Source organism: Pan troglodytes, chromosome 15, assembly GCF_028858775.2.
Source record: "Pan troglodytes isolate AG18354 chromosome 15, NHGRI_mPanTro3-v2.0_pri, whole genome shotgun sequence".
Lineage (NCBI taxonomy): Eukaryota > Metazoa > Chordata > Mammalia > Primates > Hominidae > Pan > Pan troglodytes.
In genome coordinates, this window is record NC_072413.2 from 84,080,174 (window position 1) to 84,100,532 (window position 20,359).

At 34.1% G+C, this 20,359-nt stretch overlaps 1 long non-coding RNA gene across 1 annotated transcript in view; it reads left to right on the plus strand.

Annotated features, from left to right (window-relative positions):
* The window catches only part of LOC104002123 (uncharacterized), a 191,392-nt gene extending 173,894 nt beyond the window's left edge, over window positions 1-17,498 (plus strand). The window contains exons 3-4 of the long non-coding RNA XR_010150986.1: window positions 15,074-15,240; window positions 16,547-17,498. This is a non-coding gene — a long non-coding RNA (uncharacterized LOC104002123). The remainder of the gene's footprint in view (window positions 1-15,073; window positions 15,241-16,546) is intronic.
* The last annotated feature ends 2,861 nt before the right edge of the window (window positions 17,499-20,359 follow it).

The following is a 20,359-nucleotide window of genomic DNA, read 5'->3' on the forward strand; positions in this document are numbered from 1 at the left end:
AGCTCACAGTCACTACTGAGGGCCACAACAGGGACCATTGACACCAGTAACTGACACCAGTGCAGAATGCTCAAACACTATCAAAACACTATCACTTCAACTGATGCTGGCACAGGATACTCCAATGAAATAAAATATAAGACAGCAGATGTCAGAAAGAACATAGGATGGCATGAAAACTGATTTCAGAACAGTATCAATTTCCTGCTCTCTCCCTTCTCTCTTCTGATAGCCTCTCCCACCAATTTCAGTAAAATTGATCACCTTTGGGGGACAGGTAAAGAAAAGGGGCAAGAAATATGTTAAATTTGATTAATACTTTTACAAAAAAGCGACTGTATATTAAATTTGGAATTACTGAATTCACTTGAAATGCCGTTAATCTGAGTCATTAGTAAAATACAGAGTTACTTGTACTTACTTACCAGAAAATTAGGAAAAATATATTTCTGGACATCTGAGTAGTAACTGAAAATTTGTAAGCTACCAGGCATTTATCCCTCTTGATTATCTGACCAATAATTGTTAATATAGCTCTCACTGGTGATGCTTCACGGATGTTGTAAAAAATCTGCCAATCCATTGCAAACATAGTGTAAGTGAATTGATAAAATGTGATATTATAAATGTTGTAAAATACACAAAATTTTAAGAAATTAATAAAATTTATATTGGAGGATATGTAAGAGCACAGACACAAGTAACTGAAATACATATATTTTTAATATTGTAACTTTCCAGCATCAGATTTATTGAGGCATAATTGAAGTACAGTAGGAGTCACCTTTTAAGGCATACAGTTCAATGCATTTTCACAGATGTTCACAGCACATCACCAGTACCACAAGCAAGTTATAAAATACTTTCATCCCCAACAAAGTTCCCTTGTGCCTCCTTATAGTGTTTACCTATAGTCTTAATTAACAGAACTACAACTAGACAACTTAAAAATTGAACAATAAAAGGAACAGACAAAATTGATGAAAATAGAAAACATTAGAAATCAGTGAATGAATTCAGTGCTAGTGGATGAAGATCAACCTGCTGATATTAATATAATTTTTTAAAATTTTATTTCACGAATATGATTTACATTTTTATTATATTTCGAAGTTGAATTCCTTGACTAAGTTTTTTATGCCAAAATGCTGAAGTGCTGTGGTCCTTAATAAGGGGACAGAAGTTCTTGTGTTACATCCATGTCTTATATATTACCTCAAAATATCAACATCCTCCTCCTCCTCCTCACCATCATCAGTCACTGAATCCCACTGTACTCCTAGAGTGGCATGGTGAAAACTGAAGATCTGAGCTTAACAATTGATTCCAAAACAGTTCCCACTATAGTGGCACTGTCATCATGCCAAGCTGCTTCCTTAACCCCTAAGTGTCCTTAAGGAGCTGATTCAAACTTACAAGGTGATTGCCTCATATCTGAGGTATGAGACCTTCAAACCCTGAGATGATTTGTTTTATTCAGTGTCAAGATAAGCAAAAATTTAGGTGACTCGAAGTCGCAAAAATATTATACTTCTAGAAGTGAGAATGGTTGATGCATTAACCTTATTTTTAACTTTTATTTTGGGTTCAGGAGTACACATGCAGATTTGTTATACAAATAAATTGCATGTCATGGGGGTTTGGTGTACAGATTATTTTGTCACCCAGGTAACAAGCATAGTATCAAATAGGTAGTTTTATGATCCTCAACTTCCTCCACTCTTAACCTTCAAGTAGGCTTCAGTGTCTGTTCCCTTCTTTGTGTCCATGTGGACTCAATGGTTAACTCTCACCTATAAGTCAGAACACGCAGTATTTGTTTTTCTGTTCCTGTCTTAGTTTGCTTAAGATTACATCCTCCAGCTCCATCCATGTTGCTGCAAAAGACATAGTTTTATTCTTTTTATGGCTGCCTAGTATTCCATGGTGTATATGTACTATATTTTTTTTAATCCAGATTACAGTTGATGGACATTTGGGTTGATTCTATGTCTTTGCTGTTGGGAATAGTGGGGTGATGAACATATGCGTGTATGCATCTTTATGGTAGAACAATTTATATTCCATTGGGTGTATATATATGTATATATGTATATATATATGTATATACATATATATACACATGTATACATATATATACATATATATACATGTATACATATATATACATATATATACATGTATACATATATATACATATATATACATATAGATATATATACACACCCAATGGAATATAAATTGTTCTACCATAAAGATATATATATATATATATGGTGTGTGTGTGTGTGTATCATCTATATATATATATCATATATATATATGGTGTGTGTATCTATCAATCTATATATCTACTGATATCTATCTACTGATAGATGATAGATCAGTAGATAGATAAATATAGATATATAGATATAGACATAGATATAGATATAGATATAGATACAGGATTGCTGGGTTGAACGGTAATTCTGTTTTAAGTTAAGTTCTTTGAGAAATCACCTGATTTGGTTTGGCTCTGTGTCCTCAACCAAACCTCATGTTAAATTGTAATCCCCATGTGTCGGGAGAGGGGTCTGGTGGAAGGTAATTGGATTGTGGGGGCAGATTTCTCCATGCTGTTATTGTGAAAGTAAGTTTTCACGAGATCTGGTGGTTTAAAAGTGTGTGGCACTTCCCATGTCACTCTCAGTCTCTCCTGCCACCATGTGAAGAAGGTGCTTGCTTCCTCTTTGCCTTCTGCCATTATTGTAAGTGTCCTGAGGCCCTCCAGTGATACTTCCTGTTAAGCCTATGATGCTGTGACTCAGTTGAACCTCTTTTTTTTCATAAATTGCCCATTCTCAGGTAGCTCTTTATATCAGTGTGAAAACAGACTAACACAGAAAATTGGTACCAGAAGAGTGGGGCATTCCTATAAAGATACCTGAAAATGTGGAAGCAACTTTGAAACTGGGTAATTGGCAGAGGTTGGAAAAGTTTGTAGGGCTCAGAAGAAGACAAAAAGAAGTGGGAAAGTTTGGAACTTTTAGAGATTTGTTTAATGGTTTTGACCAAAATACTGATAGTCATATAGACAAAAAAGTCAAGGCTGAGGTGGTCTCAGATGGAGACGAGGAACTTGTTGGGAACTGGAATAAAGGTGACTCTTGCTATACTTTAGCAAAGAGACTGGTGGCATTTTGCCCCTGCTCTAGAAGGGAGAAATGGTTTTGTGGACCAGGCCTGTGCAGCCTCAGGACATGGTGCCCTGAGTCCCAGCTGCTCCAAATCCAGCTGTGGCTAATAGGGGCCAAGGTACAGGTTGAACCATGGCTTTCCAGGGTGAAGCCACAAGCCTTTGTGGCTTCCACATGGTGTTGGGCTTCTGGGTGTGCAGAAGGAAAGAGTTTGACAACCTCCACCTAGATTTCAGAGGGTGTATGAAAACACCTGGATGTTCAGGCAGAAATATGCTGTAGAGGCAGAGCCTTCATGGAGAACCTATACTAGGGCAGTGTGGAGGGGAAATGTGGGGTGGGAGCCCCCACACGAAGTTCCCACTGGGGCACTTCCTAGCAGAGTTGTGAGGAAAGCGCCACCGTACTCCAAACTCCAGGATGGTAGATCCATTAATACCCTGACCCCAGAATGGTAGATCCACCAACAGCTTGCAGTGTGTGCCTGGAAATGCTGCAGGAACTAACCCCAGCATGTGAAAGCAGCTGCAGGGGCTGTACCCTGCAGAAGCACGGCATCAGAGCTGCCCAAGGCCTTGGGAGCCCAGCTATTGCATCAGCATTTTCTGGATGTGAGGCATGGAGTTAAAGGAGATTATTTTAGAGCTTTAAGATGTAATAACTTCCCTGCTGGGTTTCGGACTTGCATGGGGCTTGTGGTTCCTTCGTTTTGGCCAATTTCTCCCATTTCGAATGGGAGCATTTACCCAATGCCTGTACTCACATTGTATCTTGGAAGTAATTAACTTGCTTTTGCTTTTACAGACTCATAGGTTGAAGGGACTTACTTTATCTCAGATGAGACTTTGGACTGTAGACTTTTTATTTATGCTGATATGAGTTAAGGCTGGGGGACTGTTGAGAATGAATAAATGTATTTAAAAATGTGAGAAGGACATGAAGTTTGCAAGGGGCCAAAGGTGGAATGATATGGTTTAGATTTTTGTCCCTCCCCAAATCTCAAGTCAAATTAGAGGAGGGCCCTGGTGGGAGGTGATTGGATCAAGGATGAATTTCCCCCTTGCTGTTTTCATGATAGTGAGTGAGTTATCAGGAGATCTGATGTTTTAAAAGTGTGTGACACATCCCCCTTTCTTCTCTCTCTCTCTCCTGTCTCTATGTGAAAAAGGTCCTTGCTTCCCCTTCCCCTTTTGCCATGATTGCAAGTATCCTGAGGCCTCCCAGTCATACTTCCTGTTAAGTCTGCAGAACTGTGAGTCAATTAAACCTCTTTTCTTTATAAATTACCCAGTTTCAGGTAGTTCTTTATAGTAGTGTGAAAACAGACTAATCCATCACCAAACCGCTTGCCACAATGGCTAAAGTAATTTCCATTCCCACCAGCAGTGTATAAGCATTCTCTTTTCTCTGCAAGCCCACTAGCACCTTTATTATGTTTTTTGAATTTTTAATAACAGCTATTCTGACTGGTGTGATTTGTGATGTTGAGCATTTTTTCATGTTTGTTGGTTGCTTGTATGTCTTCTTTTATCTGTTCATGCCCTTTGTCTACTTTTTAATGGGGTCGTTTTTTGCTTGTTAATTTAAGTTTCTTATAGATTCTGGATGTTAGACCTTTGTTGGATGCATAGTTTGTAAATATTTTATCCCACTCTGTAAGTTGCCTGTTTCCTCTGTTGATAGTTTCTTCTGCTGTGCAAAAGTCCTTTAGTTTAATTAAGTCCCATTTGTTTATTTTTGGCTTGTTGAAATTGCTTCTGGCATCTTCATCATGAAATCTTTGGCAGATCTTACGTACAGAATGGTACTTCCTAGGTTATTGTCCAGGGTTTTTATAGTTTTACATTTTACATTTAAGTCTTTAGTCCATCTTGAGTTGATTTTTGCATACAGTGAAAGGAAGGGGTCCAGTTTCAATTTTCTGCCTATGGCTAGCCAGTTATCTCAGCACCATTTATTGAATAGGGAGCCCTTTCCCCACTACTTGTTGTCAACTTTGTTGAAGATCAAACGGTTATAGGTGTGTGGCATTTTTACTGGGCTCCCTATTCTGTTCCATCAGTCCATGTGTCTGTTATTGTACCAGTTCTGTGCTGTTTTGGTTACTGTAGCCTTGTAGCATAGTTAGAAGTTTGGTAATGTGGTGTCTCCAGCTTTTTTCTTTTTGCTTAGCATTGCCTTGGCTATTCGGGCTCTTTTACGTTCCCTATGCATTTTAAAATAGTTTTTTCTAGTTCTGTGAAGAATGTCATTGATAGTTTTATAGGAATAGCATTGAATCTATAAATTGCTTTGGGCAATATGGCCATTTTAACTATATTGATTCTTCCTACTCATCAGCATGGATGTTTTCACAATTTGTTTGTGTCATCTCTGATTTCTTTGGGCAGTGTTTTGTAATTATTATTGTAGAGATCTTTCACCTCTCTGGTTAGCTGTATTCCTAGGCATTTTTTTCTTTTTGTGGCTATTGTAAATAGGATTGCATTCTTGATTTGGCTCTCAGCTTGGATTTTATTGGTGGATAGAAATGCTACTGATTTTTGTACATTAATTTTGTATCCTGAAACTTTGCTGAGGTTGTTTATCAGATCAAAGAGCTTTTTGGCAGAGAGTATGAAGTTTTCTAGGTATAGAATCATAGCATCTGAAAACAGAGATAATTTGACTTATTCTTTTTCTATTTGGATGCTTTTCATTTCTTTCTCTTGCCTGATTACTCTGGCTAGGACTTTTAGTACTTTGTTGAATAGGAATGGTGTGAGAGGGCATTCCCATTTTGTTCCAGTTTTCAAGGGGAATGCATCTAGCTTTTGGCCATAAAGTATGATGTTGTCTATGGGTTTGCCATAGATGACCAAGTTATTATTTAGAGGTACATTCCTTCAATGACTAGCTTGTTGAGGTTTTTTTAACATGAAAGGATTTTGAATTTTATCAAAAGCCTTTTCTGTATCTATTGAGATAATCATGTGGTTTTTGTTTTTAGTTCTGTTTATGTGATAAATCACATTTATTGATTTGCATATGTTGAACCAACCTTGCATCTCAGGGATAAATCCTACCTGATCATGGTGGATTAAGGTTTTGATGTGCTGCTAGATTCAGTTTGCTAGTATTTTGTTGAGGATTTTTGCATAGATATTAATCCATGCAATATCTATAGATATTCATCAAGGATCTTGGCCTGAAGTTTTTATTTTTTGTTGTGTCTCAGCTAGGTTTTGGTATCAAGATTATGCTAGTCTCATAGAATGAGTTATTGAGGAGTTCCTCCTCCTCAATTTTTTGGAATGGTTTCAGTAGGAATAGTACCAGCTCTTCTTTTTACATTTGGTAGAATTTGGCTGTTAATCCATCTGGTCCATGGCTTTTTCTGATTAGTAAGCTTTTTATTATTGATTCAATTTTAGAACATATTATTGATCTGTTCAGGGATTCAATTTCTTCAGGGTTCACTCTTCAGAGGTATGTTTTCAGGAATGTAGCCATCTCTTATGGTTTTCTAGCTTGTGTGCAAAGGGGTGTTCGTAGTAGTCTGTGAGGGTTTTTGTATTTCTGTGAGGTCGGTGATAATGTCCTCTTTGTAACTTCTGATTGTGTTTATTTGAATCTTCTCTCTTTTTATCTTTATTAGTCTAATTGATAGTCTGTTTACCTTATTTATTGTTCCAAGGAACCAATTCATGGACTTGTTGAATCATTTGTATGATTTTTCACATCAAAATTTCCTTCAGTTGCATCAACCTTTTGATAACTGAGTGGTAAAGAATAAGCCTGTCCATTTTATCCACATAGTTTCTATCAGTGTTTTGTTTTGCTTTTTGTTTTTTGCAGTTTATATTTCCCCTCTTTTTAAAAATTAATTCACCTCTGCTAAACTGTAAATTGTTTCTTTTCTTTTCTTTTTTTTTTTTTTTTGAGATGGAGTCTCGCTCTGTTGCCCAGGCTGGAGTGCAGTGGCGCGATCTAGGCTCACTGCAAGCTCCGCCTCCCAGGTTCACGCCATTCTCCTGCCTCAGCCTCCCGAGTAGCTGGGACTACAGGAGGCTGCCACCACGCCCGGCTAATTTTTTATATTTTTAGTAGAGATGGGGTTTCACTGTGTTAGCCAGGATGGTCTCAATCTCCTGTCCTCGTGATCCACCCACCTCGGCCTCCCAAAGTGCTGGGATTACAGGCATGAGCCACCACTCCTGGCCACTGTAAATTGTTTCTAAAGACAAAGAGAATCGTTTTAAATTTTAAGATAAATATAATTTGACAGGGAAATCAAGGTCACCCTAGACACAATTATACATGCTTAATCCAGAGAGGAACCTTGTTTCTGCCATCTTTAATTTTAAAAGAAAAGTCCTAACTCAATTTGGGGAAGAGAATTTGTTGTCACTTTTTCATAGCTTTCCCTATAATCAATTGCTGTCAAACCAAAGTACAGCAAAACTTGAAAAATAAAGTACTTTGGTTTAGTAAAAGTGATTTTTTTCTTATAAATCTATTTTCAAAGTCTGAGTGTGTTATAATTAGGATGTATTAAATTATTCACTAAAAACAACTGCTGCATCTCATCAGATTAGTACTAGTGACACATACAGCTATAAATGTATCTCTTCAATGAGGTAGGCAACAATAAGAATATTTCATTTTCAATGTTAAATGAATGAATTATATGTTAATTTATATTTATTTATTTATATATTAAATTTCTACTTTAGGGACAATAATGTTGGTGTAGAAACAAATATAACATAATTTTTGTTATTGTTATACTCACAGAAGACTTTGGGAAGCAAAATAAAGTTTTATCTGGTTAAATAGCAATGCATGAGGTAAATTGAAATTCAAAGCAACCCAAGGACTGAGAGAAGGAAGATCATAATAGTTGAATAAACATTACACAGTGTTATAAGAATCAGATATGGAGACATTTACGAGAATTGAAATAGACTGAAAACATTTAACTCGGAGAATAAAGGATCTGAGCTGAGTCTTGAAGAAGACACAGGTTTGATGAGTATCAGATACAGCATTTGCAGGTAAAATGTAGTAGATAATGGGTTCTAATAATTATTTTTCCTAAAATAGTATATAGTCATTCAATGGCAGGCTCTATCCTCACTTTGTCTGGATAGAGGATGTTAGGGTACATCAAAGACAATCACATTGCCCAAGCTTCAGCTGCTAGTTTATGCCAGAATCAGTTATGGCATCTAGGGTAAAACCTCTTCTCATGTCATCATGGCCACCCTGGTATCTTGGGGATAACCTAGTGAAGGCAGAGATGAGTTTGAATTATAGAATATTGGATTTTATTCACCTAAATATTTACACTAATATTTTGGAATAAGCAATGTGTCTCAAGTACAGCTCAAATAATGTGTTTCCCAAGGCTGTCTTCAGATGAAGCCCATTTACACACTGGAGCGCGTTTCACAATCAACACTTCCTTCCTCTGCTTCCTATGCCTATAACCATATTAGTATACCTTATGGTATAAGGGACAATAGGCTCTGGAGTCATTGTTTGGATTTTGATTTTGGCTCCTTTCTTCATTATTTTCTGTGTAATACTGAGGATCTTCATCTCTCTGTGTCTTTGTTTCTACCATGATATCTACATGAATGAGATCTACTTTATAATACAGAATACATTAAACCATAAATGTATGTTGTTTATTATATCTCCTAGTACGTACTGAATGCTCGCTATCAGCCATTTATATTTTAGTCGTTAATAAATGCATTAAGATAAAAGACAATGCTAAAGGTCCCCAAACATCTAAGATGCCTGATTTATATTATTCCTACAAAAAAGAGCAATGGTTATCTTAGTTAATAAAAATTTTACTTAACATATTATACTCTATGGAAAATATTGTTTATATTATTAATAATAATGGCTACCTTTTAGTGAATGGTTATCACATGCTAAGCACAATACTAAGCATTTCAATTAAGATAATATACAAAAGAAATGGTTATCTCTGTTTGGTGATATTTATTATGAATATTTTTTCTTGTATCACATCTGTATTTTAGAATAAATATGTGTTACTCGGTTTTAAAAAAAAGGTTATAGAAAGATATTCTAACTATCCAAGAATACAAGACACTTCGGAGCTGCAACTCATATTGCCTTCTTTGTGATGCGATACTGAATATCTGTTGTACTTCCAACCACAGATGGTATCATTCAGTGGTGTTTAAAAGGACTTCTCTTCATAAATTCTGTAAAGTACATAAAGATTCTTTTCATAGGGAATGTAGTTGTGTGTTACTGTATGATGAGTGAGTGTTAGTGTACACATTTGTTTTGCTAGGAAACCGAACATTTTTCAAAGATGTGTGAATTTATAATTTATTATGTGGATGAAAGATGTTCGTACATTATAACTCTTTTTCCTTCTAAAATTTACTGAAGGAGAAAAAAAATTCCAACTCTTAAATCATTTCTGAATACTAAAATGTAGAATTATGGCAATTCAAATGGTGTTTATTATATATGAAAAAAAGAAAATGGAAATAATAAATTCACAGAAAGCTTAAACTAAGTGATAAAATAATTTCTAACCTGGAAGTTTCCTGGTCTTGGTGTCAGTTAGAGGGATTGGAGGGGAAAAGGTACAGAAACAAGATACAAGCTGAGAAAATGAAGACATTCTCATGATTAACAGGCCATTAGAAGTGAATTATAAAACATATCCTGGAGCCAGAATATCATTTTACTTACTGTTAAAAATGGAGAATCTATATTTCAATTGAAAGAATGTTCACTATAAGCAAGACTTTCCTCTGTATCCTTAAATATGTGTCTGTGTAGTGAGAAACATTTTAAGTTTATAATACTTTAAATTAGAAGGCAAGAAGTTTAAGTCAGTAACTTATTTATTTGACATCATAACGAGAGATGAAAATGAAAGATTAAAAATAACATATACCTATAAATTGTAAGTTGTTCCTAAAATCATCAGTCTGTAAAAGTGTAAATTCATTATAAAGGTCATCAATTTATAGAAGTAGAAAAGTGAGTCAAATTAACTCTTAGGAAATATACATAGTGTAAAATATTATTGATACATTATTTATTTAGAAATTTAAATAATTGCATGTATATGATATAAAATATATATAGACATTCATACTATGTACTTTTAGATAAAGAAAAATCAATATATGCATATGTGCATATATGTGTCTGCATATATGTATATACATACATATGTATGAAATTAATGTATACATTATATACAATATGAGCATGTTCTAATTTTAAAAAGAGTTAAAATGTCTTGAATTCAGTTCTCAGGCATGCCCTGTAATTTTTTAATCAACTCACTTCACTTGATTTTTTAAAAGTGCTTATCATCATCTGAAAGGCTTCTTTCCTTACAAGTAGGTTTACTGGCTTATTATCTGTCTACCCTCAACTAAAATGTGAGCTTCCTGTGAATTTTTTTGAGTAACAAATAATCAGCTCCCAGGATAGGGCTAGGATCATAATAGAGACCTCTATAGGTATTATTTGAATGAATAAATAAATCTAACATTGAACATCAATGCATAAACTATAATTTGTGAGCCTACATTTTATTGTCTTTTTCTTTTAAATCCCTAAGGCATACTGAAGGAATCTTTAATAATCCAATATTATATTAGTGAAGGAAATATTACTTGATTGTGGTAATTATTTCACAATGTACACATATATCAAATCATCACACTCTGCACCTTGAATATATTCAATTTTTACTTGTCAATGATACATAAATAAAGCTGAAAAAATAAATTATTAATGAGAATATTGCACCACTTGAATGATTCCTCTCACCACCATGAGGGATGAGTAGGGACTGTACCCCTTTCATTTAAGCATAATGAAAGACAAATTTCAAAAAGATCCAGCCAAAAAAATTAATATGTGTCCTGGGGAACATGTGAAAAGTTGACCAAAAAAATCTAAGGGTGAGAGGCTGACTGTGGTAGTGGGAAGAAGCCTGTGATTTGAGGGATAACTGAACTCTTCCCATTAAGTGTCCAAGTTTTGGCTATACTTGATGTCATGTGTTCAAGGAAGGACATTCAGGGTGAGAACATTTACAGAGACTGAAGAGACAGAGGCTGGGGTTGTAGAAGCTGAGTAAGAAAGGTGATAGCATCCAGATCATATATAGACTTCCAGAGATTTTAGCTTTTATACTCGGAAAGTGGGGAGCAGTTAGAAGATTCTGAGCTGATGAGTGGCATGATTTATGCTTGAAATGGGTCACCCTAGCTTCTGTGTTGAGCATGGAAAGTAGGAGAGAGAAGTGGAGGGGAAGACTAGTGTAATAATTCCAGAGATATTTATGATATCTGGCCCAGGTGGTAACCGTTATCATGTTTCACCTGGAACATTACATATAGTCCCTGCTCCCTTTAACTGTCCTTCTTACTCTCTTCTCCTCAATCAGTGATGTTGGATAGAAACTAAAAGTGAAAGAAAGAATGTGGAAGTCAAATGTAGAGTCTCAGTTCAGGCAGCCAGCTCAAAGCACGACCACACTGAGGGCAGGAAAGAGCTTCAGTTTAAGAGACGTTTGGATTATTTTGATCATTACATTGGATTAAATTAATTAATAAATAAACTGAGACCGTTCTTGTGAATATAACTGACCATAGATATATTTTTTAATTTCTTGGCCGGGCACAGTGGTTCATGTCTGTCTGTAATCCCAGCATTTTGGGAGGCCAAGGCAGGGTTGAGGGGCAAGGGAGATCACTTAAGGCCAGGAGTTCGAGACCAGTCTGGGCAACATGGTGAGATCTTGTCTCTAATAAAAATACAAACATTAGCCAGACATGGGGCAAGTGCCTGTAATCCCAGCTACTCGGGAGGCTGAGGCAGGAGACTTGCTTGCACCTAGGAGGCACTGTTGCAGTGAGCTGAGATAGCGCCATTGCACTCCAGCCTGGGTAACAGAGCAAGACTCTGTCTAAAAAAAAAAATATATATATATATATATATATATATATATGTATTTTTTACATATATATGTAATTATATATATATAAATATATATATTTAGTTTCTCAAGAGAGGACATAAGCTATGAGATTCAACTGATATTTTATCTGAGGGCAAGAGAAAACCAGTTTCAAGAGAGCTTGAATGGTAGCCAGAATTAAGAAAAAAAAATGTTTTTTGCTTTTTATTTTTTTCATTACATCCAATAAGTTCTGCTCTTTTAACAGATTGGCTAAATGGGAGTTGTATTTATGTCTGTGGTGCTGTTTTTCCTTGGAAATGTTACAAACTCTTGATACTGGGATATTAAAGGTACTAGGAAGCCCTGCAGTAATAAAACCTTATTTTGTATTTCCTAAAATCTGAACATGAGTCCTTTTGAAAGTATTACATAAATGAACTGAAAAAAGTATACTCTTGAAACTCATGATGTACATGAGATTGTCTTCTAGCTTTGTCAGTTCCTAGCAGATCATTTCATATTTAGACCTTCTCTTATCTGTAAATGGCAAGTAATATTTCTATTACAGGTATTTTTGAGAAGAAGAATGCAAATTATAATGTAGAAAAACTGCATGGTGATTAATAAAACCTTATTCATCTAATGTCTAACATCAATGAAAAAATTACCTTTTCTTTCTATTTTTGTTAGACTTTGAGTGTAACTGCTTGAAGTAATTACATCTCTCATTTCATGGAAAATTATCAACATTGATCTATACAAGACCCATCTCTTGTTGACTAAATGTTTTATTCATTTTTAACCTCATTCCCTACTCTCAGTCAACATTTACTTTTCAGAAGTATTTTCTATGCATCATTTTGTTGATATATGCTTTTATAACATGTCTATTGTTGGTTGTGGTGCATATTATTTTAATTTATAAATATGGTATTGTATTGTAGATTTTATCTCCTTCTCATTGTTATTATTATTTTTCATCTCCCCATTGTTTCCTTCTTTAGCTCTGTCTACGTCTATATGACCACTATCTACTCTTGCTGCATTACCCTCAATGATGTGCACCCGCCACGTTTTTCAAATACATTTCCCCAGTCATAGACAACCACACTACTTACAACATCTCATTCTCCAAAATAAAACTGTGATTAATATCTACACTCATGTCTCCCGAGGGGCCTATATGAGAATTTCTTTGGGATGTAAACCCAGGTGTAAGCAAATATTTCAATTTACTCAAAATTGTGCCGTAAATTGTCCAAAATGTTGCACCAGACTTGAATCCCACCAGTAATACAGAGTGTTCCTGTATTTCAACATCTGCTTATATTCCAACACCAACTTGACTTATCCAGCTGTTTAAAATGTGCGAGCTTAAGAAGTATAAAGCAATATCTGCTTGTTTTAATTTACAGTTTTCCGTTTCTAATGTGGTTTAGAGTCTGTTGTTTTGATGCTTTCAGCTTTGTCAAATGCTTTAATGTAAGCTTTATTCATTTTTCATTTGTTTTCATCTTTCTTCTGATTATTGTTGATAATGATGATTTGCAGGAGCTCTTTGCATATTCTTAGTCAGTCCTTGATATTTTTTGATATTGCAAATATTTCTCTCAATTGGGCAGAGGGAAAATGTATGGCATAGTGGTAAAGAATATGGATTCTTCATTTACTTTCCAAGTAAGCTTAGACAAGTTACTTAACTAGATTTTTGTTGGTTTTCTTTTTGAGTCATCAGCAAAATGAGCATAAGTACTCCCTGGCACACAGTAAACACTATATAGGTATTAGCTCTTATCATCGCTTGTTTGATTTTATTCATGGTGTTTTTGTTTAAGATAAATTCTTCATGTTGAGTTGTAATTGAATTTTTTATAGTTCAGTGTTTGTGGATTTTGTTTAGAAAGTCTTACTTCACTCCTATATCACAAGGTGTTACACTATCTTTTCTTCTGTTAAATTTGTTGTCTGACTTTTCACTTGTTGACCTTTAATCTATTGAATATATTGTAATTTTAACATTGAATGTGGTATTAGATAAGGATCCAGTTTTCTTTTTTCTCCAGATTGAGCCATTTGTGACAATCTCAGCTACAAAGCCCCATTCATTCGTGTGGCCACCTAACCATTTATATTTTTAAAATGTGACACAAACAAACTGTAAACTAAGAGTGTAACAATAGCTTTGATATTAGTGTTGAAATGGAGAATACGACTTGGAATAAGTGGGAAGGAGCACCTGAGTTTATGGTCTAATCTGCCCCCAGAGAAATCAAGGATTTTGTGAGCTATAATTTCTGATTCTATGATATTTCTATGATATAAGCAATCATTTGACTCTAATAAAATAATTTTGTCACCTTTCAAAAGGAATCTTGATTACATGCTAAATGACTGCATCCATATGGTTTTGGAATTGCTATTTAAAAGACAAAGCTTTCCTTTTTAAGCTCTCTGTGTTCCTTTCCCTCCTCACCCCAATATAATCTGTTAAGAGTGGACGTGAATGGATTCTATTTATTTCTTCAAGGAAATAAAAAAAAATCTCATTCACAATTACTGTAATTAATTATTACGTATGGAACAGAGAAAAGAGAAAAGGAATGTAAGATGGTGATAGGTTAAAAGGATCACGGGCGTTGAAGGTAGATGTCTTTGGGATGTAAGTCTTGGCTAAATAATTTTTAATATACATGTCTACTCCCATACTCAGTTTTCTCATCCCTACTGCATCCATTCGTGGTGTTATTTTAATAAAAGAACGGACCTCTTAAGTTTCTAGCCAAATGTTTGGTAATATAATAGTCAATACATGTTAATCTTCCTTCTTTTGCTTTCTTAAATATAAAATTAGAAAGTCAATTTACAATTATAAATGCCATTTTCTTTATAAAGATAATGTTTTAACTGGCTTACATTTTATGTTTTTCAGACTTGCATCGTTTATATTTTTAATTCATCGAGGATGAGAAAATTGATTAACACAAAATCTTTTCATGTCTTTTCTGATGAGAGACTAGTTGAATCCAAGAAGAGAAGCCCTTGAAGAGTGTATTCTATTCTAGACAAGCATTCACACATTGGCTTCTTTGGTGCCAGGTAATTAGAATTTGTAATTTGGTCTTAATTAAATTGCAGACTACCCAAAGGCCTTGATCAGTGGCCTTTTGACTGCCTCCACCCTGTTTGGAGGAAACAAACAAAACACAAATTAGCCTTTAAAAATACGCCCATTGATTTCTCCTCATCTCCCCAAACATATACAACCCCACCAGAAATATATTTATATTGGGTATAATGTCAACATATATCAAATGTGCCAATTAAACACAGAGCTCCTCTCAACTACCAAGCATGTTATTATTATTATTTTAATTTTTAAAACATTTCTAACTTAACAGAAACTTTGGCTGGGCAGCACTAATTACTAATTGTAACATTCCTATGTACTACCAACTTCTCACCAGTATTGAACTTGATCTTCAAAACTCTTCCCAGATAGGGCTATTTTTCCACTGGCTCTATTGTTATTCCTTCCCGTTTTCCCTCCTCTGTTTTTGATGCTTTTTATTTTGGTTAGCATGTTTCTGATCAGCATGAAAACTGCGCAGGAGCTTTTCTGTCTTGCAGAGCTAGTTAATGAGATTGTTGCTGCCTTCAGATTCTATAAAGGACTTCTCCAATATTGGGTGAGATTAAAGTCAAAATCAAGAGAATTTATATTTCAGTTGAATCTATGTAAGTCTGTTAAAAAAGTAATGGGCTCAGGGTCAAACATCAGTAATTGACCCACCCTACAGATTATTAATTGTATGACTGTATTTCTCAGTATCCTCATCTATAAAACCAGGTTAGCAAAAACTGCCTTCCTACTTCAAAAGGCACAAATAAAAACTAAACTAAAAGCCATACAAGACAAAGTGGATAGCTCATTTGCTTTACTTGGAATGACAATTCAACATAGTATTTTAAATTCCTGTCTTTTAAAACAGTGATTTCACACATATTGGCTCATTAAATTCTTCTTATTATCAAGAGTTGCTTAATACATTTGAGAACACAAAACAATGGCCTTTTCTGTGCCTTTTTTAGATGGTAATTATTCCTTAGTAAAGTCGGGTTGTTTTAATTGAAAATGAATTTAGGTTTTTAATCAGGATTAGCACAAGTTGATGTGTTCTCAGTTGTTGAAAGTTAAACTAGTATTGCTATATTTCAATGATTGCTAGAATAAAGAAATAAAAAATAAAGCATGTTGAGTAAAGCTTTATGAGTTATATAAATGCATAATTATATTTGCATAGGTAAACAATAAATTTTTTTCTATTTTTGGTAAGTAATAAGTTAGTTAATATATTATGTAAGAATGAAAATGATTCAAATATTTGCCTGTTTCTAATATTAGATTAAAGAATGAAGAAAGGATCAAATTGAGACATCCAGGGGGGAAGAGTTCCCTGGCAAAACTCCAATCTGCCTGAGCACTGAGGTGGAGCCACAGAAGTCCGGGTCATTTGCACCTGGGAGGAGCCTGGCCCCTCCTCTTCCTGTTCCTGTGTGGAATCTGGGATTTAATCTGTGAGGATGGAAGGCCAAGGGCAGGAAGCACAGGCTCTCACTTCACTAAGAGTCTCTGTTTCCCCATTTTTTCCTTTATGCCTAATAAATCCCATTTTTCTCACTCTTCAAATAGTCTTCAAGCCTAAATTTTCATGACCATGGAACAAGGACCCCATCTTTAGCTGAACTAAGGAAAAGTCCTGCAACAAAATTCTTTGCTAAAAATACATGAGGTTGCCTTTTCCTTCTTACTCTTAAAAGAAATATATTTCAATGGTTAACGTTTTAGTAATTCGAAAATTATCAAGCATTTGTTCACAACCATAAGATGTGCATTGTTTTATATTCCTACTTAATAATAGACTATAATTGTCTGATTAGACTGCCGGTGTTGATCTTTGTCGCTCATTGCATTGATTATAAGCAGTGTTTTGGGTTTGTGTGTGTGTGTCAAATTTAGGGTTTTTTGGTGTGGCTGCTGGTAGCCTGTATCCAGTATCCTGTATTAATTCTAATATTTGCATTTTGAACATATTTACAAGTTGCTAAAATAGCAAAGCTTCAAGATGAGCCTGGCTGATATGGCAAAACCCCGTCTCTACTAAAAATACAAAAATTAGCCTGGTGTGGTGGTGCATGCCTGTAATCCCAGCTACTTGGAAGTCTGAGGCAGGAGAATCTCTTGAACCCAGAAGGTGGAGGTTGCAGTGGGCCAAGATCGCACCACTGCACTCCAGCCTCGGTGATAGAGCGAGACTACGTCTCAAAAATAAAATAAAATAAAAATAGCAAAGCTAGTATGGTTTCTCTGAGTTTTATCATTGTTAACTGCAGACATTTATTATATGAGACATATAAATGAATTTGGATTGGGTTTAATTTTATATTTTTGAATATAGTTCTTCAAGATAAATTTTATCTTAGACCTCAAGAAATAAAAATAAATTAGATATACAAACGAACACAAATGTATGCAGTCCTTGCCTAATTTAAGACATTAACTTGGGATAAGTCAAAGGTATATGTTGCAATGCCTGGAGTAACCACTAAAAATAATACAATACTATTATATCTATCTATCTAGAAATCTAATAGAGTAATTAAAAAGTTTTATTAATCCCCAAAAAGGCAGAAAAGTTAGGACATACACACATACACACACACACACACACACAGACAGATACAAAAACAATAGCAGTTAGAGACCTAAATAAAACAATGATCATAATTATACCAGGAAAAGATTGCTAAACAGAATTTTAAAAGGATCGATTTTATCCTGTCTATAAGAGATGCATGTTAGAAACAAAAATACAAGAAGATTGAAGCAAAAAGATGAAAAAAGATACACTAAGCAAACAACAGTAAGTTAAAGAAAGTTGGATGACAATACCAACATTGGAAAAACATCAACTTCAAGATGAAGAGGAATATGAAAGAAGGACATTGGATAATGATAAAAGGATGGATATATTTTCAAAGTATAATAGGTATAAATATATGAGCCCAATAAAAGATTATCAAATGTAATGAAGCAAAAACTGTCAGAATTAAAGAGAGATGTATAGAAATTCATAATTATAGTTGTTGACTTTTTAACTTCTCTCATTCAATCATGAATACATTACTAGACATAGAACCAATAAAGATATGAAAGATGAAAATGACACTACACTACCAACTCCTTAACCTAGTTTTTATTTATAGAACGTGGCACCCAACAACTACAGAATGAATATTTTTTCCAATCTCATGTAGAAAGTTCATCAAGATAGACCATATTATGGGCTATAAACAAATCTCAATAAATTTCAAAAACAAAAATAAAATAAGTAAGTTTTCTGACCACAATAAAGTTATAATAGGAAACATAACCTTAAAAATGTTTTGAAAAGAACCAAACATTTAGACATTAATTAACTCATTTCTAAAGAACTTATGAGCAATTAGCAAGTATTTTTTAACCAAATAATAATAAAAGCGCAACACATCAAAATTAGTGGAATACAGTTAAAGCAGTGCTTTATTTCAGAACTTGTGACTTTAAATTCTTATATTAGAAAGAATAATAACCTAAAGTCAAAGATACAAACTTTCATCTTTCTTTGGGAAGTACCAAAAAAAATCAAATTAAACTCACTCAAGAAAAATAGGTAATGAACAAAAAAAAATAGAAATGACTCATGCTATAGAAAAATCAATAAAAAAGGTAATTCTTTGAAAAATTTAAAAAATAATATATATAAAAGCCTAGCTAGATAGTTCAAGATTTAAAAAGAAGGAGAATACAAGTTACCAATATTGGGAATGAAGACAGGGATACCATCTCATACTCTGTAGGGATTAAAAATTAAATACTATAAATAAATGTATGCCAATTATTTTTTCAACTTAAATGAAATGAACAATGACTGACAAAACACAATTACCAAAATACATATAATAATGAATAGAAAATTTAAATAATTCTTGTATTAGTTTCCTGTTGCTGGTATAACAAATTACCACAAACCTAGTGACTGACTTGAAACTACACAAAAATTTGTCTTATGTTCTGTAGGTCAATATCTAAAATGAGTCTCACTGGACTAAAATCAAGGTGTCATCCCGACTGCCTTTTTTCTAGAGACACTAGGGAAAAAACTGTTCTGCCTTTTCCATTTTCTAGAGAGCATCTGAATTAGTCGGCTCATGGTCCCTTTGTCTATCTTCAAAGCCAGCAATGACCAATTAAGCCTTTCTTGAATTGCATCACTCTGATACTGGCTTTTCCATCTTCTTATTCTACATTTAAGGACACATGTGATTATATTGAGCCTTTCCAGATAATCCAAGATAAACTCCTTATCTTAAAATTAGCTGGTTAATATTAAAATTGCTCTCATAATTCTACTTTGTTATAAAAAGTAGCAATTCACAAGTTGTGGAAATGAGGATGTAGACATTTGTGTGAGGCCACTATTCTGTTTACCATAGCTCACTCTATATATTAAATCAATTAAATTAAAACCTCAGAACTTTGGCTTAGACAACTCTAAGCCCAAATGCTTTCATACTCAAAATCTATTCAACATTTATGGGAGAAATAATATAAATTTTACAACAAATTATTCAGAATAAAAATATATTTACCAACCCCTGTTTGTAAAGTTCATGTTCTTGTACAGTAACACTAGATCAGGACATTACAAGGAAAGAGTAGTATACACCAATAATGTCATAAGCATAGATATATAAATTCTAAACAAAATATGAGCAAATCAAATGCAATACTATATGAAAGGAATTACACATCATAACCAAATGGAATTTATATCAGGAATGCAAGTTAGTTTAGTATTTGAAAATTAATCAATGCATGTCACAAAATTAATGAAGAAAAACAGAAGAAAAAACATATGAGCCTATCTATAAATGTATAAAATGTATTTGACCATACTCATTCATAATAAAAGCCTACTAAAATAGAAGAGAACTTTCTCAACTTTATAAGAGATATCTGTAAATCTACAGGAAATGTACTTAAAAGTAAAAGAAGATTTTCCTCTTAAGATTGGGACAAGGCAAGGATACCCCCTCTTTTCTCTTTTATTCAACATTTTTTGGAAGTCCCAGTAATTGTTATAAGAAAAAAAACAGAATGAATGAAGTAAACCTC